General features: G+C 41.7%; 1 protein-coding gene across 2 annotated transcripts in view; it reads right to left on the bottom strand.

Moving 5' to 3' along the window:
* The window catches only part of grm4 (glutamate receptor, metabotropic 4), a 168,486-nt gene extending 157,287 nt beyond the window's left edge, over window positions 1–11,199 (bottom strand). For both annotated transcript variants that reach the window (XM_044039431.1, XM_044039432.1), the window contains exon 1: window positions 10,605–11,199. The gene's annotated coding sequence lies outside the window, so the exon portion shown is untranslated. The remainder of the gene's footprint in view (window positions 1–10,604) is intronic.
* Window positions 11,200–24,454: the final 13,255 nt, after the last annotated feature.

Raw genomic sequence — 24,454 nt, forward strand, 5'->3', positions numbered from 1 at the left:
GATGACTGGAATAAAAATTGCAGGTCAGGCCTTCTCATCCAACATCAGTGCCTGACCTCATAAACGCTCTGCAGAATGAACGAGCACAAATTCCCATAGAAACATTTCAAAATCTCGACGAAAGTCTTCCATGAAGTGTGGAAGCTGTTATCGCTGCTCAAGGGGGAGCAACTCCATATTGAAGTACTGTATATGTAGTTTAATGTGTCATTACAGTCCGTGTTGGTGTAACGGTCAAGCATCCAAATACTTTTGTCCATATAGTGTATCTATACATAGAGTGTGTGTACTTAGCCTAAGTATAATGTGCTTTCCAAGTGAAAGGACAGTAAAAATAGGAGAAAAATAAAGAAACTCCCCTATAAGTTTTAAATGTGATATAAAACAGCTGAGTGAGACCGCTTTGTCCTCTAAATGAGGGCTGCAGGGGGAGCTGGAGCCAATCCTAGCTAACATAGGGTGAAAGGCAGGGTCACACCCTGGACCGGCTGTCAATCCCAATGCAAGGGTCAAAATGTGGTCACTTTAGAGCGTCCAATTAACCTTGTCCCCATTCTGCATGTTTTTGAACTGTGGGAGGAAGCCGGAGAGAACCCACACACGGACCGGGAGAACATACAGACTCCACACAGGAAAAGGCCCACAGTCTGAGCGAGATCCAAATTGGTGACCTCCTTGCTGTGAGGCAACAATGCTAGGCACTGCACCACCATGTCTTCACCAAATATTCTGACAAAACTGTCCAAATATTTTACTATTCTACTATGTGCCATAAGTCAGTTATCGTCACATGACCACATAAATGAAGACAATGATGTGTTGAAGGAGAGGTTTGCGGATCACCAAAATGCGGCGATTTCATTATCTTTGTATCTGTGTCCAAGATAGTTGTTGAGCTTTTTCATGTCACATACTTTACAGCATTTATGAGCTATTTTATTTATTTTTCCTTTTCCAATACTGTGTCAGTGACTTAGACCAATAGCGATCGAATATCTGAGCAACATGTCCTTCTTTAAGATAATTTTAGCCCCGATCGATGTTTTTAATCCCAACACTGCCATCCCCAGAGCCACATTCTGGCAGAAAACAGGAAGTGGTGAAATCACTTCAGAGCATCCAGTGTTTTACTAAACAGACAGAATGAGCCAAAGCACCTCACACTGCCCATCAGAGATCTATACAAAGGTGCTCTGTGTGAGGCCTCTGTATGGAGAAACACTAGAATCAGCATGCACTTTGAAATAGTAGCATCACAGTAAAGGTCATGATGCTTTTTCAAAGTTCCTGTTTACTCTGTACAATAATAAAAAAAAGTTTCCTCTGAATCTATCCAACAATGACTTTTAAATAGTTGCCTTTTTGTGTAGCGTTTGTGTTTACTATTCTATATCCTTGCTGCCTTCAGAATGTCTGTGGCATAGAAGATTTAAATCCAGAGGAATTTTCCAGTAGATCAAATGCTTTCCACATCATCTGCTAATATTTTTGTACATGGATAAGACATCCAGAGAAGAGCAGCCTGAGGCACTGTGTGTCTGTGTGTTTCTGTACCTGTGCTTACGAAGCAGCCACGGTGTAGAATAGTGTTTGTATTGACTAAGAAAAAGTCTACAGGGACCTCCATTACAGCCACGCTGTAAACAAAGACAGGACACAGTGTGTGAGTCAGACGGGGAGTCCGAGTCATTAAACAAATATGACTCACAACAGCTCATTGACGATGCGTCGCACACCTCTCTGCTCACACAGCAAAGCCGTCGGAAATACCACGAGTCAGAAATAGATTCGCGAAAGTGAAATTTACCGTTTCTTTTCTCGAGAGCTCAGGTGGCTGACGTCACTCAGTCTCGCCCTGCATCAGTCACAGTTGAAACGACGCCATCTTGGCAGGAAAACGCTATCATAATGCTACGTTAAGCTCAGTGATGGTGGACCCCAGAGAATAAATGAGCCAGACTGTGTGCATTTGTGTCTCTCCACTCTGTTGTAAGCTTTCAGGGATCCTCTTAACCTCTAATTAACTTCAATGTCTTGTTTATTTTTACATGCTTCTATCGTGTTGTGATGTGTGTGCATTCTCCAGAGTTAGACGAGGGGAAGTTCAGTTGAGGATGTTGGGATGCTGTAGGTCAGGAATAGTGTTCGCTCTGGCTGTTTCCATACACGTGAAAAAGCCCCGGGTGCTTTATCAGAGTCAGATATATTTAGTCTGTCAAGCTTTGCAATATGTTGCTTGAGTTCCTTGGATTTAAACGACACAGTGAACTCTGGCGGCTCGAAATCAGCACCTGCACCGATGCAGATTTTCCTGTCAACATCAACGTCTGTGTAAACAAAATGAGCCACGTGGTGGCCAGAGCTCTCTGTTATATCTACAAAGATCTACATCATTCTTTCTGTTATATATTATATATAAAAAAAATATTCATAGTTTGCAATAATTGCATTATTTCTAAAATATCAAGAATTTCATGCACAGCGACTGCACTTCTGGTTCAGGACGACAGAATTAGGATTGTAGGTGTTTCACTTCAGGAAACGTTTGTTGTTTGCCTGTGCTGAAACATAGAGACACATAATCGTAATCATTTTAGACCAATAAAATGCCCATCATCCACCTCGCCCTCACTCTTGATCCACTGTTCTGTGTGGTACAAAAATGTACAACATAATCCTCTAAAATGTTATTAGGCAAAACAAGCTCATAAATATTATTACTGGCAGACAAGAGCATCATAACCAACATTATTGTGCAGCTTGTATTTTGTGTATCTTTCATATTTAATTCGCTGCCTTCTTCGTGTTTTATTTTTTAATGGATCTCATGGTTTTCTCTTGCACTTTCCACCTGATCCTGATCCTGCCCTGCGTCTGCGTGTTTGCAAAATAAGCAGCCGTTTTTAAATCCCCCCCATTCACAGGTGTCAGGACATGAAAGCTGGGAGTGGTAGACACGGTATCCCACATCGCTCTGCATTTGTAATCAGGACTTGGAGTAAATACAGACATCTCATTACCAGTGAGCTGAAGTGAGGTACTGGAGAAGGGCAAGGGCAATGACAAGGATTCCCTGACTAATGGGCTCTAACAGATCAGCACAGTATTAAGTGGACCTGCAGTGCATGTAGTAGCCCTGCAGGCCCATTATAAAGCAAAACACAATAAGTGAAACAGCTAAAGCCTCTAATGGCAATCTCCCTTTACAATATAATGTTGTTAAACACAACACACTCTGTGGAAGTGGAGGAGTGATATGATGGCGAGACTGAACCGCTGACGACAAAGAATACAGGAGATACTGAATAAAACATTATCCTGCTTTTTTGGACTTGATTTATTTATTTCCGGACATCGATCGCACGTCTTTCTCGAGCTAATTTGCACCGGCCAATTAACAGTGACCTAAAGTAACCGACGTGCACTCTTGAAGAGTCAATATTTGAATGCATTTTGCTGGGAAACAATGACATTCTGCTTCCTCAGATTTATATTTATCCAAAGCTTCCTCTCGTGCGCCCTTCATATTTCGACTGGGGAAACAGTGGACTGAGGTAAAACAAGGGGAAGATGCGATTGCAATTAATCATGTCTGCCAACTGTGATACCTCTGTTGGTCTTTGAACTAGTTTAGTTTAGAAGATGAACACATTTTGCATCTGTCTTCCTTTAAGGCATCGGCAGGCTAATGAGAAAATCTGATCTGTACGGTGCGTCTAATCATTCACTGTAGAACAGAGCAGGAGCGGAATAAGATTACGACCTGGTTCACGATGTTTGTACAGGATTCGCGGAAAGTCCCTTTGTTTTCAGAGCTGTCACGTCACAACACAGACACAATTTACTACATTCTTTTAAAAGACTTTATTACATTACAGTTATGCTCATATAATTGAATATTTCCACGTGGCTTCTTCTTGGAAACAGTATTATTATGTTTTGTCTATTTTTTACACACTGTAAAATCTATTTAAGAACATTTATTGAAGTTGTATGTTGTAGCTGAATATCCCTCACATGTCCTGTCACGTTAACTTCATAATACGAAACCCAATTTCTGCCTCTTTTCAGTTTTATCTTAGGTCGGTTAAACAGTTAATGTTCTATATCAGTGGTGTCATTGTGTGATTTTTAAACAGGTTGTTGACAAAGTTACATTAAAAACATTAACACTTCTTTGGAGCCACACTGCTGTGGAAAACAAATTGTAATCAGGGCCAGGAATGGCGCACAGAGAGCTGGCTGGCTGTTGAATGCAGGTTTTAGGAACTCGGCTTTGCCTTCCCACTGCTGCTGGCAAGAGGTTTCAGCCAGGAACCTGGTGTGGAGAACAAGAACTAATCTGGAAAATCTGGAGTGGTCTGTTGCAGCTAAAAGGAACTGGCCCTGAAGTTGTGTATTTTGGGAAAAGTGGGGATACTTGTGTACACTTTAGAGCATTGTCTACTGAAATGGATTCCATTCAATTTGAATCCATCCATCCATTTATTTATTTTTTTACCACTTTAGCCGCCACATGAGGGTCGTGCAGGTGAGGGTGGAGCCAATTCCCAGCTAAAATTGGGTCAAAAGGCAGGATACACCCTGGACAGGCTGCTCGTCCATCGCAAGGTCAACATACAGAGACACACAACCATTCACTTGTCACAAGTCTCAAATTAAACATATCCCCAGTTTGTTTTTGGACTGTGGGAAGGAGCCAGAGTACGTGAACACAGAAAGGTCATCCGTCAAACCAGGATCCGAACCAGTGACCTTTTAGCAACAATGCTGGCCACTTCACCCCCCATCCAGCCCCTCAAACTGAATCATATTGATTAAAATGTTAATCACTCCAAAGCCACTGCCATATGCTACCATTATGATCACATCTGTAACACACACACACACACACAAAAGAGACGATATATTGATCATTTAGAGTTTACAGCTTTAAACTTTGATTGCACAAAGACTTTGTTTCTAAGGCACGAGTGTGTAGTTTACGAGCTGTAGCTCTTTCCTCTGAAGATTCAATCATAAATATTCATGAGTAGTGGGTAGGCCATAACAGTGACAATGAAAGTGTGTGTGTGTGTGTGTGTGTGTGGGAAATGCCTCTGCTTACACACTGTGAATATCAATGAAAATCCCAGAAGGGGGGCCCTATGTGAGGCATGACCCCATATATTTATCAGAACATAAAAACAGGGAGTGACAGAAACAAAATGTCTAAAATCCAAGCAAGACTGAGTGTTAATGCAGAATATATCTCAGATTAATGACCCACCAGTGGACACCACGACCTCTGGCAGCGCATGACCTAAATGTGAAATAGCATTGTGAAGGAGCCGTCCTCTACCGCGCATACTGTATGTCCTGTAAATAATGTAAATGTAAGATTCGAGGAATGTATAAAACTAGGTTATCCTGCATACAGTATATAGGCAGCCGCCATAACCGAACCCCCATAACCGAACCTTTGCACTGATAGAAACTGGATGTAGTCTATCTCACACTAAACACCTGTGAAAATCAGCACAATTAGTGGTACGTGTGGTCGGTTGGTCTATTATGAGCGTAATTAACTCTAAAGATGTTGCACGAGTCAAATCCACATGACTCACGTTACTACGGTGGCTACAGCAGTGATGATAGCGGGAGAGAGGAAAATAAAACGAAATAAAAGCTATGATTGAACCGGAGGAGCTTTAATAATTTGAGACTGACTCACAGCAGACGTTCAGCCCAACAGGTGCTGGCAGAACATGTAAACATCAAAATGTTTAGATTTCATACCAGCAGCAAAAAGTAACAACAACTCCCCAAAACAAACAAGCATTTTACAATTTATTGACTGATATCGATGTATTTTGTACAGTTGGTGTTAGATAAGAGCATCTAATTCAACATTAACGTACAGCACCAATTTTAAGGATGCCAAATGCATTGTGACACTGCATCTATTGAGTGACAGAACACATAATTGATTATAGCCAGGTAACATAGTTCGTTGATTTCCCAGTTGCTAGAGGCCGCAGCGAGACTATAGAAGCATTTGCTTTGTTTTGGTGGATGGAACATTTCAATTTAATGTGTAAAGAAAATCTTAAATTCATATTTAAGGTCAGAGTGTGAAGAAATGTTTTTTTGCCATGTCAAGTTTAACCCTTCTGTGACTATCCTGTCGTGGCTGAAAGGATTTGGCATGTGTACTTCTCATTACCATAACTCGTTAGGGATATGTAGAAAATTCAAAAACTATGGACTGGCGATCTGTCCAGGGTGTGACCCCGCCTTTCGCCCTATGTCAGCTGAGGTTGGCGCAGCACCCCCTGCGACCCTCATGTGGAGGATGAAGTGGTGGAAGACGGATGGTTGGATACCAGAAAGCAGAGAAATAGAGCTTTGCACCTATATACTTCACAAAGGTCACATTACGGTCGAACCTGTACGTTATTGATATTTTACCACTTCCAGTCATGAAAAAGAGTTTCAGCAGGCCAAAAACTCACGTTCACATTCCAACCACGTTTGAGACTGACAGTCCGGATTCAGTGGCGGATCACTCACTGGACGTGTCGAGACGAAATGTCCAGATTAAAGTCGACACGTCGTCTTAAATCCCGACATGATATTTTGAGTTTAATCTTGACACGCAAAAAAATAAATAAAAATCTTCATGGGTGGCACTAATACTCCGCCGTAGACTGCTTATACTGATAGATGAGAAAGTAGCCAGTGCATTACTGTAGAAAAATGAGAATGCAATTCATCAAAATGCATCATGGAATTGAATCTAATCAAATCCTGCAAATTCAAATTGTCCTATAGCTTTATCTCATGAAGCGATGAATTGATATCAAATGGTTAAATACCATATGATCATCATGCTTGATGAGGAAATTATCTTAATAGCTGAACGCAGCACAATGAGGGTTGAGCCAAGTGTCCATTACAACATTCGTCTCTCTTATGCATCCGTGTGGCGGACCGAAACGCTGCCTCGGTATTTGCTGATGTGTTAACGCGGCTCCATTTTGTTCCGTGAATGAATTCTGCTCGTCTTGAGGGACAAATGATTCCGAATGTGAGTCAAAGACAGTTTGCTCAGGACGGCATGTGTCATTACAGGAAAAAAACAAAACAAAGATTAATTCGATCTTGTCAAATGTGTCTCCTTTATGGAGAAGTGTCATGCTGGGATAGGAAGATAATTTGCTGCATTGTTTGTGTTGTAAATCTGCTAAATTAACCAGAGTGCCAGTGGATGTCACGTCTGATTACTGTCAACAGGCTTCTAATGAAGATGTTGTACCTGTAGGTGTGTGGAGCTATCATGCACTGCCTAACCGAGAAGAGACTTTTGTTTGTTTACTTGTTTTATTTATACGAGAGCAACCGAACAAAGAAGAGGAAACCTTCAAACTCCAAAGTCTGCAACAAATCTACTTTAACAAAAGACACATTTGGGAGAAAATGACTGAGCTTTGAAAAGAGCCGAAAGCTTGTTAAAGGATAACCAGGGGAAAGAATCAGCAGTTTGTGAAATAGGATTGTGTTGTCGAGGCTGTGAGGACTCTGCTGGGTTCTGCTGCTGTTGTTTGGAGATGGTCAGACTGTGGTCAGCACAGCAAGGCCACACAGACGGCTCTATGATGAACAGATGGACAGGCAGGAGGAGAAAGCCGGGGAGGTGATCCAGAGCCTGGACTCTCCATGATTACGAGGCGTTCGTAAGGAACAACAGAAGAAGAGGCAACTCATCCAACACGGGGAGAGAGAGAGAGAGAGAGAGAGAGGAAAAGAAAAAAGCTCTTCATCTTTCTGTCTGTCCATCCGTCCTTCATCCATCTGTCTCACTCAGCTGCCAGAGACGTCAACGCTGGAACGTAAGCTCTCACTTTCAGCCCCGCGTGAAAAGAGAGAGAATCTGACAGACAAGCGTAATTTATCCCACCTTGTTCCTATAATGTCACACTAACTCACAGCAGCGTGGAAAATGAATTACACGAGACGGAGGAAATGACAGTAAACATATCCTGGGTGATTTTCTGGGTATGAGTGGAACATTATAAGGTCAGGAACAAATTACAGTACAAGGGAAACTCATTTGAAAAATAAAGGTTAAAAAGTAACTGCTGACAGTCTCTTAGTCTGTTTAGAGGAGCGTCTCCGCATCCTAATGAGCTGCCATTTGTTTTCAGGCAGAAAGTTGTAAATGAGAGTAAAATACTGAATCGTGTCTTGTGTTATTAGAAAACCTGCAGGATACAGCATGGTACACTTTTGAATGTTCGCTTATTCCCACTGGAATTTTTGAGATTTTTATGATGCAAGCTTCTTTTTTTTCCCCCTTTTCTTTTTTTTCGTGACCTACTAACAATAAATTTTGCAGTAATTGTGTCTCAGCACTTTCTCCCAGACTGCGCGGTAATCCCTCCCCTGATTGGCAGACCCGTAGCTGAACTATGGCCTGAACCTTAACCTTAATAATCAAAACCACACACCGCCATGTATTGATATGGATCTCATTGAAAGGCTGGTGCAGAGCTGCAGAGATGCAGGGTTTCGAGTCAGGGCAGGAAATAAAAGGTCATTTCTGCAAATTGTTCAGGAAATTAAGGACATTTCAGGACACTTAATGAGATGCAAAGATAGAATGCTACAAAAACAAAAATCCCTCATACACTCATTTAAAGGTATAATATGTAATCCTTCCGAATGAAAATATCTAAAATCAATGAGACTTTACATGTTCAACACTTTAAAATGTATTGAAATCAATATCTCTATTCAAGGTAAAGGATTGTTTAATTTGCTTAAATGTCTTTTTGAAAACAGAGACAAGAAATGAGATAAGTGGCATCATCAAACTAGGTCCTTTTTTCTATTATTGTTCTGCTTGAGAGACCCCTAGTGGCAGATACAGTGCATTTAAGCAGCAGCAGCAGCAGCAGCAGCAGCAGTAACTTTAATGAAGCTGAATCAAGGCATTAATAAAAGAAGAAATAAGAAATGAAACCAAATAATCTCTAAATATAAACGCACTCCCCAGACGTCTCCAGGTTAGGATCAGAGCTATCACACTGTAACTTCAGATTCTGGATTAGCAGGTGCAACAGCAGTCGCACATCATTTCCATTCGCAGCTGACTTCATGTCCAGTGAAAACTCTTCTCATACATCAACACTAATGCAAACACACTGTGAACGAACAGCAACGACCTGATTGCGATTTACACTCCAGACGGTGTGGTGTGGCTTAAAGGTTAGTGCTGCGATGATTCAGTGAGTCCGCGTCCTACTGTGATATTTATGAATGACTGATGAAAAGGAAATGCGTTATAACAGTGACTAAATTATCAAATCAATCTATTTGCAGAATTGTAAACATTTCTGTGACGTGTAGGATGGAATCTGGCTATTTTGAGGCTTGTTGTCATTTGCCTTATTCCACTTCCTCTCTTCTCTCTTAAGATGATCATGTCAAATGAAATCATTTTCACTCATTGCAATCCAGTGAAGCATTTGAAGCAGATGAGATGTCATGAGAGAGCCTGAGGCTCCTACACTGCAACTTAACGAACCTTCAGTGCCATAAAGAAAGAAAAAACTGAAAGGATGAAGTGTAAACTGAGCTTATAATATTCCTCTGCACCTGCATGTGTGGTGAAAATAAATAAAAGAGTGATTCATATCCTTCGGGATTATAGATTGCTTATACTTTCTTTGAAACATTCCTCCAGAGGCAGTTATTTTAATGTTTCATCGTGTAGAGGAAACATCATCTCTGACAGTGATACATAATCAAGTGTGCTGTCACCAAATCATATGAAGCCACCAGGGCGTCCTTTAATGCAAATATGCTCAGGTGCCAGTGTTTCATTCAAGCAAAGCGGCAACACATTTCACTGCATCCCCACGATGGCACCAACGTTCACTCCGAGTTGGATTTCATTAGTTTAAAAATGGATTGTGTGCGTGTGTGTCTGTGCGTTGATCAGACCTGCAGACTCCACGGATTTGCTTCTGTGAGGAACAACAGCAAAGCAGGCGGAGCAGAGGAAAGCAGGGAGAGAGAGAGAGAGAGACAGAGGAGAGAGAGGAGAGACGGGTTTACAGGCGGGGGGCGCTCCTAGATACAGCTGATGTGATGAAGGGGTGCATTGTGTCCCCTTTCATCACGGGAGACCCACGGAGCTCAACCCTGCTCCACAATACTCCAGCACATTCATCTGTTGACTCCGAGATCAGAGAGAAACCATAGAAACAGCCAAAACACGCGCGCGCGCGCCGCGCACACACACACACATGCGCCAATGTTCGCAGGGAAAGCGGTTCGTAAAAGTCTGTGTGAGAGTGCGCTCCATCCAAATCACAGCAAGCTTCACTACTCACTCCTATCCCTCACACGATCCCCCCTTTTTAAAGCTCACCAACTTGCCACCCGAGACGCGTAATCGTCGAGCAGAGTGACATATTTGCGCAGCAGAGACAGAAGCCACGGCGCAACACAGCAGCTGCTGCTGCGGTGCATGACTGTGCCGTATCACTACACGCTGTAACGCGTGAGAGTGTAGGAATAATAATTTAAAAAAAAGAAAAAGAAAGAAGCATTCTCACCTCCTCCTTGACCAAGTGAGTCCAAAGTGGTGAAAGTGAACTTCTGGTGACATCCAGTGTTCTTCTCTTTTTCCCCCTCCGTCTCTTCCCGCGTCTTTGTTTGGCAGCGGCGGCTCCACAGTGAGCTCTGCACTCGCCTGCTCTTTTAAACGCTGCGTGCCGAACCCGCCACACGAGTCCGATTTAAAGAAGAAGGAGGATGAGACAGGTGTGGATGTGTGGCTGTGTGGAAACAACGCGCCCTGCGTTTTTTCTTTTTTGATTCATTTACTCCCAGGTTCTGTGTTGAAACAAATCTCCTCTTGTCTCGATCAACTCCGCTGCTGAGACGATGTCCAGTGGCGAGTGGTGCTGAATGAGACTCCAGGGTTTGCAGAGATTTCCTACTTTTCTTCTTTCTCCCCTCCTTCCTCGCTCCTGCTTCACAAATATTTCCCTCCCACCGGCGCAGCAGGACTGAAAACCACCTCTCCTTTCCTCTCTCTCTATTTTCCTTTTTCTTTTTTTAAGCCCCACACATTCAAAATTAACTAAAACCCAAATCTTTGTCTGACATTAAATCTGCTGCCAACGCATTCCACTACAGCATCTGAGAACAGCAGGGACGTGACTGCATGCGTAAAAGCCAATGCGAGGATAGTGTGTTTTTAAACACTCACAATAAAGGGCTGTTCTTGTGTGTGCGGTTGTATGAGAACGAGGATTTGTTTGAAAACTGGTTTGAAGCAGCTGTAAAGTGTTTTGTAAGAGTTTGATGATGAACTGGACACTTGGAGCTGGAGGATGAGGACAGAGACATGCTGTAGAAGAAATCACAACCTGCAGATGTTAACACACACACACACACACTCCTGACATCTGCATGTAGGGTGACTGCACTGATGTGGACACATGGCTCGAGAAATTACGCACTGACGCATGTCTGCACTGGGGCAGTGTGTGTGTGTGTGTGTGTGTGTGTCATATTTGTTACCTCTTAAGGACATTTTCTGGCATCAACATTGACCTTGTTCAGGACCAGTAGTCCTCATGGAAACCAAAACCTGGTCCTAATGAGGCAGAACCTAATGTCTGAAGGAACTGATTAATTTTTTTCAGGCTAAGATTGGAATTGTGGTTAGGTGAAGGTGAGGGGTTAGGCATTAACTGATTAACTGGTTATAGTTAAGTTTTGGGATAACACAAGTCAGTGTGTGTGTGTTCTTGTATGGGTATCTTTGTGAGGACCAAAAACTTATATAAGGAAGAGAGGACATTTTGGGAAAGTGAGGACATTTTGACTGACTGCACCACTTTTTCAGACCTGGTTTCGAGTTAGAATTAGGTTTAGAGTAAAGGTTAGCGTTAGGCACTTAGGGTTAGGGTAAGGGGCTAGAGAATGTATTATGTCAATGAAAGTCCTCACTATGAATGCTGTGTGCGTGCATGCATGCACAGTCAGTGTGATCCAAACCCATTGTACGACACAATGGATTTTAATTTCATTCTTAAGGCGCCGACTAGTGCATCTTCAGCTCCACTGCTTCACCGTCTCCTGCATGTGTGAATAGTTTCTGCAGCATAAAAAGCCCCCCCCCAACCTTCCCACGTGTTTCAAGCACGCACACACACTCATGATCTTCTGGGACCACTAATGATTGCCTCCTTCCGATCGTCCCTCGAGTAAATTCCACTACCTCATCGGAGTCACTTTCTGTTATGTGTGTATCGTTCCCATGCTGATTGAAGTCAGGTCTATTGATTCATCAGTTTAATCAGTGGCACAACACACTCGACCCCAATAATGAATGAATGTATGAGTGAATGAATGAATGAATGAATGAACAGAGCCGATCCAGCTGCTTCCGTTTTCAGGCTGCTCTTTAATCTGCACGGCTACGTTTGTGTCTCGCGGTCTTTCACATAGTACCCACAGAGTCTTAAAGCAGAGAAACCGTGTTACAGGAACAGTCAATAATTAGGTTTTTTTTTGCTGACTCACCAACACTTATTAACCGCAACACTCCAGTTATTCAACCTGCATGAGTCAAACTAAAAGTGAGACACTGAATTTCATTTATTAGGATTTTGTTATTGAAGAAATCAGCTATCTATAGTTGATGATTAATGACGTTTATAAATGGAGATAAGATGTGTCGTTTTCACTGTTTCCACTCCCAAATTGTGTAACTATATGCACAGGGGAGTGTTTTGAAACACATACAGCTCATCCACTCTGACTGTCTTTGTGGATTATTAGTGCCTGATCTACAAAGTCTGAATGTAAGTATGATTGTCCTTGTATTCACATTCTTTTTTTAGTTTTCTCTCCTCTCCAGTAGAATTGTTCAATATATGACGCAAAAACACCCACTAAATTATTTGCAACTGTAGTAAAAGAGATGATACTTTGATTGTCGATTGCATGTGTTGTGTGCTGCTTTCAAGCCGCGTAGAAACAAACAATTTACATCATAATATGCACTTGCATCTTTGTGGCAATTATAGTACACAATTCATGAAAAACGAACACCTTTCAAAAGCCAAAAAGCGAGTAAATCAAACTGAATTGTGGTCTACATTATATCATATCTATATCTATATATCATATATTATATCCATGGAATAAAACAGTTGGGGCAGTGGCTGGAAACTGTTGCAGAGAAGATGAGATACTGTTATTTGGAGAAATCCTGTGTACCTGCTCATATTTATGTCCGTCTGTCTCTGCCAGGATGGTGATGCAGTGCAGACCGAAGGCTAACAGGCTCCTAATGAAAGCATTGTGTGAGCTGCAAGTCAGCACACCGCCAAAAGAATATATGTCCTCAAACTGAGACTCTTCACTTTGTCGCTAAACCTGACAAGCAATGAAAGTGTGGTGAGGCGCTTCAGTATATCTCACACATACAAATCTCTGCTCAGATGAAGACGACGTGTTCTTCGTGATTAATAATTATTAATAATAATTTGGGCCACAACATTGCAAACACATTTTGAGCCAGACGACCTGAGCACATAAACATCCCGTTTAAAAGATACTTTTTGGACAATAATGTACTTGTATGCTTGTATCGCACGTCTGACATCGATGCACAGCGCACTATATAGAAGACATGTTCACACATATTGTACCATTTCTGCATTGATAGGTGAAAGTGACACATTTACGATGAAGTGGGAAAAACACTTTGAATCCAAACAAAGCTGGTGGTTCGGCAACGCTGTGCAAACAGCAGATGAAAGGATGTATGTGTGATCACACCTCGCTGTAATCACAGATGGATCAGTCGTGTGCATTTTCCATAATCCAAACATCAACAAGAAATCTGCGCAAGAACGCGCTCAGCATGAGATGTTAAAGGTAATCAATGCGAGAGGCAACAACTTCTCTCTCAGTAAACGTGTAGTGTCGTCATGGCGTCGTGAAAGGTTTGTGTTCAGAGCTTCTCTGTTCTTTGCCGGTCCGGACATGTATTATACATGTTACACTGTATGTGACAAACCCTCACCTCTGACCGTCAAACTGCAGGCTCTCCCTACATTTATGACAGTGGATGTGCTCAGTGCACAAACACTGTTAACACACCTGTCACCTGCCCCCAAACAGAAATACCCATGACTATTTTTATACTTTCTATGCGCTAAGTGGCTACTATCATACAGGCCCACTGAGTGTGCTGCAACATTTACAAATACAACTGAATAATATGTGGAAAACATCTACTTAGATGTCATTTTTCTGACAGATATTTCACTCACAACTTGATTTGTGACAAAACGTGCAGCAAATTATCTGCATAGGAACTGTTTCTAACAAACACTATATGTATTACATTTTTAATTTGCAAAGTTCACGGAACAATTAAAAAAAAAAATGCAACAATCTATTGCAGCCTTTGTAATTGCAATTTCTTTTTTAAAATGATAACGATAATTGTTTAGTCCGAGGCTCCAACACGGACAGCAGCAGTGAGATTTACTGTATGTTGCCAGAGATTTCTTCTTTTTTTAATTGTTTCATACAGTGGTGTATGTAAGAGGAAAAACGTATAGTTTCTTCTTTAAATTAGCAACTTACATTCCTTAGCACAAACAACTCAGTATGGACCAGCTGAAACTGGCAAATCACAAAGGCCTCGTGTGTAACCCTGGCAGCCCATCGTTTGTCTCCAGATTGTTCCTCATTATATCTTTGTTGAACCTAACCTAACTGGGGCAGACCAACGATGACACAATTACGCAGTCCTCCCCAAGGTCGACTCTAGGTATCAGCAGAGGAAAGAGTCAGACGTCTTGACTGGGCGTCTCTCCCCTCTCCCCTCTCCCCCTCAGATATACCATAACTCTGGGATTCACAGACAGAATGACAGAGGAGGCCCAACCGTTAGCATCTCCTTGTTCATTGTCTCAGTTCTCCTCAGATCTGAGCTGTTTTCAACTCAACTCATCACTGACTCCAGACACTCCGTCCTCGCTCGTCTCACCTGACAATCAAAATCTCCGTAACAGTCTAAGTCTGCGTGATACACAGGTATACAAAAGGGGCGGGATTAACCACTTAAAAATGTGCAATGATACGTATAAACTATGTTTTTTGACAGAAATGATCTCTCTCACTCATAGAGATGATTCATCATGTGTATGCTCTTTTTGTAGGTAATTTCACTGCTGGTCTGGCAGCTGCTTTGAGTGCATTTTTTTTATGTGGCTGGGGAAAGTGGTCTGGACTCAACATGACCGTTGATCTTTACTGTCCCTACATAGAACATAGAAGCGAGGGGAAATGAAAAGGAAGCAAGCAACGCTTTTTGAGTGTTTTCAACAGTCTGTTCCTGAATCTACAGACGTGGCAGTGGCAGTGGCAGTGACAGTAAACCCACAAACTAACCACACTACACCACTGGTTTCATGCATGACATGTCAACATTTGTAGTGATTGTGCTTCTCTAACATTGTTGTGGAGCGATGTCATGGTGTGTTTTTCACACTCTGAATGAGGACATAGTGTTTTTACCTTGATACGCAAAAGAGGATGTTGCTGCAGGGCAGTATGGCCAAAAATTATATAATGGTTTTGAAGCAGCTATTGATAAAAAGTTGATCATAACTTGATAAAATATAACATTTTGCCCCAGAGCCAGAAAAGAAGAAAATTGTATTTTGTTTTCTTTTTATTTTACTTTTTTAATTTATTTTTGCTTTAAAATACTTTATGGGCAGAAAAACAGAGAAACATTAAACATAAATCTGAGACTAAACTTTTAATAGAAATGATGTGTGATTGCACAGTGCATAAACATTATATTATGTAATATTATATTATATATGATTTACAACATCAGGACACATTTTTTCTGAGAGTCAATAGTCTAGTTTAATTTAGTAAACGTTTTCTTCAACATTTAAACCAGTTGTGCTTCTGGTTCAGCAGCTGTTTGCACTGGACTTCACAGTGACTGTGGATTGTTTGAGCAACGGAGTAAAAACAGGAAAGGGAGGGGGGAAGTTTGGTCCAAGTTGCTGATGCTGTAGTGTTACATCTGGTAGCAGTGAATTTCTTAGATATGACCTGCGAGAGAAGGTGACTTATTGTGTTACAGTGTGTTGTAGTCCATTATCTGTCTATCTCTCTCCCTTTCACACACACACACACACTTCTCTATACTTTTAGAAGTGGTGATAGAGGTTGCACTAGCAGCAGGTTTGGACAGGCGCTTTGAGTTTCAGGACAGGGCAGCAGAGTTCTGGGCGTGAAGCCATGGATTTGTCTGGCCCAGTGTCCTGCCTGGCAACACTGCGGCTCTCCACAGATGTAAATGTAGCTGCAGGTGGTCTTCACAGCATTCACAGCATTGCTTTACAGTACAGTAAACGCCACAGACTCATCGCTGTGAAATTTGATTCGTAAGGATGTGTGTTGGCCAGCATCTCTGTGCTTTTTAATCTTTACTGTTTCAGCAAAGAACCGTTGACATTTTAATATTCCCTCTTTCATGCATACCCATCGACAAGGGCTAATGTAAGCTTCTGAAAGCCTTTCGCCCTTTTGCAAATAATGCCGAGTCTCGCCGTCACAAGCGATATTTGTGTGCCATTGAGTGTGAGGGAGGTATAATTTACGGCACTATCACTTCATTGGATCTCAGCAGTGAAGAGCGACTTCTGCACAAGAGACGCTGACACTTTCAGGACGCGTGTCATCGATTGATCTAAATTAATCCTCTGAAGCCTCAAAGCAGCTTCACATCTGCTTCGGAATATTGAACAAAACAAATTGGAATTTGAAACAGCTTGTTGTGGCCGTGGGTCGTTCACACACCATTACGCTAATTTTGCTTAATGTGCTCTGATCTTTCGCCGTGGCGGAAGAGAAAGCAAACAAACAATAGTCTGCAAGAACCTTTTAGCTGTGTTTCCACCCAGAGCAGTACAGTTTGGAAGAATAAACACCCCAAAGTGTTTCCACAGTGGGGTGTGTGGAGCGGATGGCGTTAGCCCACCAATACATTCAACACAACGCGCTAACCACGGATAACTCGCTGATATTTATTTCTTAAAAAGAAACACACGCAGCCTTGAATCCTCTCTATGTATTAATACATGATATATTTAAATTAGAGCATATTTACCGTTCCATTCCGGAAGTGAGTGTTCTCTGTTGACCAATCATTGGAGAACAGTCACTACTCATTCATGTACAGTTAAACTACTCTGCAGTGGCAGGAACCCTGGGAGGGATGAGATTTGCCCCAAATTTCTCAAGGTCCTGGTCGGCACTCCTTCGCTCAGAGAATTAGACCTCGCCAAGGCTTCCCTTGTCATCAATCCTGTTCATTACTTTTATGGACAAGATTTTGAGGTGCAACAGGCTGGTGGAGTGTGTCAGGTTCAGGAGCCAACGGATTCCGTCCCTGCCTTTTGTGGATGGCATGGTCCCCATGGCTTCGTCGAACAGTGACCTGCAGCTTAGTCTGCGGCCGAGTGTGAATCGGTTAGGATGAGGATTAGCACCTCTAAATCCAAGGCCTTGGTGCTCAGCCAGGAAAAGGGGGATTGTCCACTTCAAGTCGGCGGGGGGACACTTACTCTCTCTCTCGCACTCTGTTGTGATGACGGAGCTGAGTCAAAACGCAAGGCTCTCAAGTCACCGATTATTTGGTGACAAGCTGTGGGTATAGTGACCGAAAGAACAAGATCGTGGCCGAAATGAGTTTCCTCTGCAGGGTATCTGGGCTCACCCTGAGAGAGGGTGAGGAGCTTAGATGAGCTGCCTCTCCTCTGCATTGAGAGGAGCCAGTTGATGTAGTTCAGAGCCAGTTGATGCCTCCTGGACGTCTCCCTGGGGAGGTGTTCAACCAGAAGGAGACCCTGGGGCAGACCCAGGACACGCCAGGGAGATTATATCTCTCGGTGTCCCACAGGGAGAGCTGGCTGAGGTGACAGGGGAGAGGAGTGTCTTAGCCTCGCTGCTGACCCTGCTTCCCCCGTGACTCGAACCCAGATAAGTGGTAGAAAATGAGGAGGATAATCAAAAAGAAGAAATTCAAAGCATTCAAAGCACCTCCATTTTCAATCCATTTGAGTTTGGGAGCCAAAGACTGATTGGCTGGGACCAAAGAAATCACTCAGTGTGACTGTCACTTTCCATGTTTACTCTCTTCCTCTAATTTTGAGGGGGTTTGTGATGGAAAGATTTGAGTTTTATTACAGTTTTTGTGGTTTTCCTACAATTTCCGATGACAACAGCTGATGTATGGCAGAGGACGGTGACATGTTTCTGCTGGCAGCTGTTTTTCCGTCTATTTATGGTGCGGTATTAACATTCATGAGGCATTCATCGCACCAGCCGGCGTGCCTTTAAGTTTTATATCACACTTTCAGACACAGTGTGCAATCAAGTCTCTTTTGACGCTTGTCAGAAAGTGTGACACACAGTTAAATAATAAAACTGCTCTTATCACACCTTTATTTATGCCGCAGTTTTGCCTACTTTTCTTTTGAGCCATTGATCAACCTTTAATGGGAGCTCAGTTTAGATATTTTACATTCATAATGTGATGCCGTGTCTTCAGAAACACCGGCTCCATTTGGGCTCCATCTGCCTGTGATTTAAGGTGGCTTGAAGATAATTTATCAAAGCGTACTGTACAACATTTAATTCATAATTCACCTCTCCAACCCAGTTTGCAACAAGAAAGTTTCTTTTCTTTGCCATTCATCAAAAATGCAGCGTGTCTCAAAGGAATTTACAGGCATCAAGCCTTCCAATCAATCACACAGCAGAAGTTGGTAAAAACAGCACTGCAGCAAAATAAAACAGAGGCAGGAAAAAGGCAGAGGACACAAAGACATAATGGGAGAGGAGCGTTAACTGCACCTTGTAATACATGTGGACACCGTACTTTGACTTATTTTATTGTTATATTAACTTAATTTGCGTTTAATTACAGACACAGTACATGCTGACATTAAAGGCATAGCGTAGGGTTTGAAAGTGTGTCTGTATGTGGTAGTGACACATTATTAACACGGACGCTCCTGAGTCTGTCACCAAACCAGAAACTGGAATCTATATCTCTCTTTGAAATCTTAAGCATGTTTTCCACCTGGAAACGGAAGTTTGAAGTTTAGTGTTTCAAACCCGTTATTCAGATTTGCCTGAACAAGGCGACAGCAGGCCCTAAAAACACAGATTTGAATGTGTCACTACCTCATTCAAACACACAAAATCCTACACTGTGCCTTTTAATAGCATTTTTTTTTTTTACATAAACAAATCTGGTGAGCGATTTGTGTGTTCCACCATCTCGCACAGCCACCATTACTGCGGTGGCAGGTCGTAGTGACTCAGTGCCTGCTGCTGCCTGCTGACTGTGACAGCCGTGTGCAGAGTCAGACCTCCATTATTGATGGCAAGCTCATTATAAGGCCCATTATGAATGGGGAATTGGAACTAAACTAAACTTGTTATAAGTATGTTTCTACACAGAGACGCTCTTTGTGAAGTAAAGGCTTTTTTTTATTGTTATTATTTTTTTATTAACATTGTTGAATTGGAGCATTTTGCACAGCTTCTTCCATCTGGCACCACTTCCTTACGTCTGGGAACTACGCATATGAAAATGAAAAACACTTCTCAAAATGATTACAAAAGTCTCCCATTGTTTCTTGTTGGATGCGTTTTCACTGCACACCTGTGAGGGATTATGAGTTTTCAATTAGTGGTCGGAGACATTTTGTGAATTTGATGCTACACCAAGAAAAACTAGAGATGAAGCAGTTGATGAAGGAAAAATGCAAAGAACGTTTGGATGTTTTTAAGTTTGAGTGGATTCTGATTTGTTTTTTGATTTGATTAATATCAAATCAAGTAAGTGACTTCTCATTTGATGTATAACCTCCATAGAATTTAGGTCTTGATGATGATGATGTACATTCAGTAAAGGTCCTATTTAGTCAATTATACTTGCATGGACACGTCTATGTTGTTTCTGACAGTGTATGTCACACCTGCTGGTCCTCACCTTCTCAGTGAAGATCCTCCCCTGTTTCTTCCCTAACCCTAACCCAGCACCTTCCACTCATCCAAATGTGAAAAAAACTGGATAATTCAGGGTTCGACTTTGCTGCTGCACATTTACTATATCGCCACATTGAGTCCAATCACCAAATACATTGACTTCATCATGACTGTTACCCAGGCGATGCCAGAGTGCAACATAAACCGCGACATAAAGAGTGGAAATTGTGTGACTACAGTGAATAATTTATTACAATTTTCAGTGTTGAGTGCTTGTGTTCGTGATAGTGTGATTTCCAAAAACTCCCACCTTCTAAACAACCAGAAACGATCTAAACCCTAACAAACAAATTGGAAAGCAAAGACACACACTAATCCCTGCCTCCCGAACCACGAAAACAGGAGAAAAAAAATCCATCCCTACCGTACAGTGATTAAACATCCAAATGAACTTTACAACTCCATTTACACAATTTACACTAATCACAAAGATCTCTGCCAGATTTGAATATGTCACGTTATCACCACACACTAGCGCCTCCACAATTTCCATCCTCGACTCCTCGACCAGGAGGACGTCTTTATCTCCTCATGCACCTCATATCGCCGGCCTCCTGTCGCCACATCTGGCGCGTCAGTGCCTGGGGAAGAACAGAGATGAGGCAAGCGACAGGAGCCCTCACTCCCGTCCCAAATGGCAAACCACAATCACTGTGCATCATAACGGCTGTAATCTGTAATAAATAATTGCCATACATTGACTTTTTCTTACTGATTGACGCGCTGTAGTGCAGACTTCATACAGGCGATAAGACCACAGAGAAGAATATGGGCTTAAACTTTCTGTCCTCCATTCTCACACGTCCATCCCTTTACATATTCATAAATGCTAACTCCGCCAGTTTAGTGTGTTGCTTTTTGACCTTGAGAGATGTATGAACACTGACAAACCTGGACTGAAACTGTCCAAAGAAAATCATCAGCAAGGATCCTGGTAAAATATTAATGTGCAGCCTGGGATTCAAATAAGTAAATTCTGTGGCAGAGCTTGAAAGAAAAGCTTAAGTATTATTCAAGTGTGTTAACAGAGGTATCCTACCAGTGGCTTGTGGGATTACATTGTTTGGGTTTATGTTTATAAAATAACTCCCCATTCAGGAAATAGACTTATTCCCTCTCTTGTCGTGAGTCTTATAAGAAGATTCCTCTCTCATGTCTCTCTGCCAGCAGCCAGTTAACTTAGCTCAGTACAGCCTAAGAGTGGAGCAGCAAGACTGTTTTACAGGAACAACATCTACCGAGCTCAGCTCGCTCATTAGCATATTATATGATGTTTGTTTATGTCCAAAAACAGAAATATCAAAGGGACACAGATTCCTGGCAAAATATGCTTATTTTTAAATGATTTCTTTTCACCACTGCCCTTGGAGATAAGTTGTGTGTCCTGCTTCCTCCTTCGCCACAGTTTATGGAGGTGGAGAGCGTTGCCCGCCACACATTGTGCAAATTTAATCCAATTCAGGGAAATGTTTACAGGGTCATTGTTATACATTGAGACACCGTATCTGAAAAAAGCGCCACCAAAGCGCCTTTACAATCACAGCACGCAGGATAAGTCGTGTTTGGTTTTAATCCTCAGCGCTTGCTGCTGCTGCTGCTGCTGCTGCTGCAGACACAACACAACTACAGTTTTGCTGCAGATGAACCTGTAACATGTGGGCTTCAGGAAGGCTTCGTGAGATGAACCTACAAAAATATTTACACATCAAAATGGTGTTTATTCTCCGGGATTATCAATGTCCAGATAGGGAATGAAAGCCTTTGGGGTTGTATTAGCGAAATGTGAAAAGAAAAAAAAAAAAGATTTAACAACTGTCAGAATGCAAATGTATTTGCAATAGCTTTTAAATGCAGCATCTCGTAATCGCGCTCTTGGACAGAAAGAATTTTTTAATGGAGTTATGGCTTGGTCTGAACATGCAAAAAGCATCCCCACCATCCCGGCTTATCTTAATTACTTTTGCTTGTGATATTCCACACCAGTCCATCAAAACTAAACTGCCTTTACAGCCACAGCGTGGAGGAGAACTGGGTTTGTGTTCTTGGCCACAGCTGCTTCTGTGATGATTTTAGTGTGAACCCGAAGATATTTACTCATGGAAGTAAATATTTGAAAAATATTGGCCAACAGATAAAACCTCTGATCTTTGGCGTTTTGCTTGTCCCTCAAACGATGTCAAACGAGTTTAAACTGAAGTTATTTCAGACAAACTGTCGTGCATTTTTCTTTCTGTATAAGGGAAAATGTTATACAAGCACTGTCAACTTTATTGGGTACACTGCAAATCAAATAAGGTTGCTGGTAACTGTATATTAAATGAAGGAAACAGCGGACATGTTCATGTAATCTGGCTGCCACCTCATCTAAGAGTCTGCTACATGTCTATTTTTACTGACGTAAGATATCAGTCATTTTAATTCTAATGATGTTATACTAAGAGACACAGAGCGTCGTGTGGAGCTGGTTTGAATGTAATGGACATTTATTTATATTTAAAAGTTACACAGCACAGTTTTAACTTTAGTTTCCGGTAATAATATCGGTGAATAACTTCTCCAGACTCAGTTTCATGACTGATACCGAGTTGATACTGAGACTGGTGGGTTTGTTTTGTTGTACAGCCGTTCTTTTGTGTAGCACAAATGTACTGTGTTATATATCAGCTCTCAAACTTTTTATACCAAGTACCACCTGAGAAAAATGTTGAGCTCTCAAAGTAACGGTATTATCGCCAACGTTAAAATACAGTGGTGTAAATAGGTCGAGCAAAGTCAGCTACGGACTTTTCACAGGAGGCAGATTTATTCCCAAATAAGATAATCTGCTCTCTCATCATCCTCCTCTTCCTCACTTATACTTCACACACTGGTATAGTGAAATTAGATTAAGATGGAGCAAGCGATACAGTGACTACAGTGATTTCATTTCTTATTATTTTTGTTGTTATTTGTCTCATTTTCTCGGGTCAAAATCCCTCAGCTCTGCTCCGATCACATACCCTGGTTTATACAGTAGAGCAGTATTTCTGATTTCTCCTTTACGTACCACCAGAAGCAGCTCACGTACCACTGGTGGTACACATACCACAGTTTGAGAACTATGGAGCTATGTAATATTAACTTTTTTTATATTCATGAACATTGTTAACTGCAGTAGCAAGAAAACAAGACCCCAGCAAACCATTCATTGGACACTAATCACAGTAAAAAAAAAATGTAATATAAATAGATTTCAATTTCAATTTCTTCAATTCTTCTGCTTTAGTAAATATTAACCGAATAAGTATATTGACAGAAATAGTATAACATTTTAACACTGTCTTGTTTTTGTTGATGTGAAAAGTAAATGTGAGCCAAACTGAAGCTGCAGTGTAAAAAGTATAGAAAGTCTCTGTTTTAAGTTTGTCCTTTGTGTATGCACGGCTGTGAACAGGCTATTTTTGCTGTGATATCTATCATTATCTTTGAGGGTCGGGAGGGTGGAGCCAATCTCGGGTGACATTGGGTGAGAGGCAGCGTTATCGCATGATCAACATATACACACACTCACTTTCACGTTCACCCCAATTAGTCTTTTCAATTTAAGTCCAATTGGCATATGTCTTTGGGCTGTGGGACGAGGTCAGAGTAGATGGACATAAATGCCCTTTGTTTTAATTGTTTTAATTATTGCTAAGCCAAACTTCTAGCTACCGTCTCTATAAGGCGAGCTATAGGTTTACTTGCATGGCATATTTTTAATAGTAAGGTCATTCAAATTTTTTAAATATTGAGAAAACTGTAGCTAGTGAAAAGTGCAGTGTAAGAAATGAGTCAGCGTTTGACTTCATAAAAGGCTGTGACTAACTGGAAAGTCCTCCTCAGCCTTAGTTTAAAAACACAATATTTCTGTGAGGGAGCTTGTTGTTGCAGATATGGAGCAAACGTATAAATAAAAAAAAAATAAAATATAGACTGACACAAGTCTTAACCCTGAAATTGAGTGTAACCTTAAATCTGTACTTGCTTGGAAATGTCACAACCCTGTTTACCGCCGTAGTGAAACAAGCCACACACGCTGCAAATAGAAAGAACGGTCCGGTGATCTGCTCTGATTGGTAAAGAGTAAACAATGGCTGAACGGTCTCTTTTTTTCCCACTGACCAAACCCTCCTTGTCCAATTACGTACTTGTCTCGCCTTTCCTCCATTCTCATTTGTTACATCCTCTGTGACCTTTCCGTGGTGTTCTGATGTGGCAGCAGTCAAACGTCAGTCTGGGAGCATATCGTTGATAGAAGGATGGAGGT

Source organism: Solea senegalensis, linkage group LG11 (genome assembly GCF_019176455.1).
Source record: "Solea senegalensis isolate Sse05_10M linkage group LG11, IFAPA_SoseM_1, whole genome shotgun sequence".
Classification (NCBI taxonomy): Eukaryota; Metazoa; Chordata; class Actinopteri; order Pleuronectiformes; family Soleidae; genus Solea; species Solea senegalensis.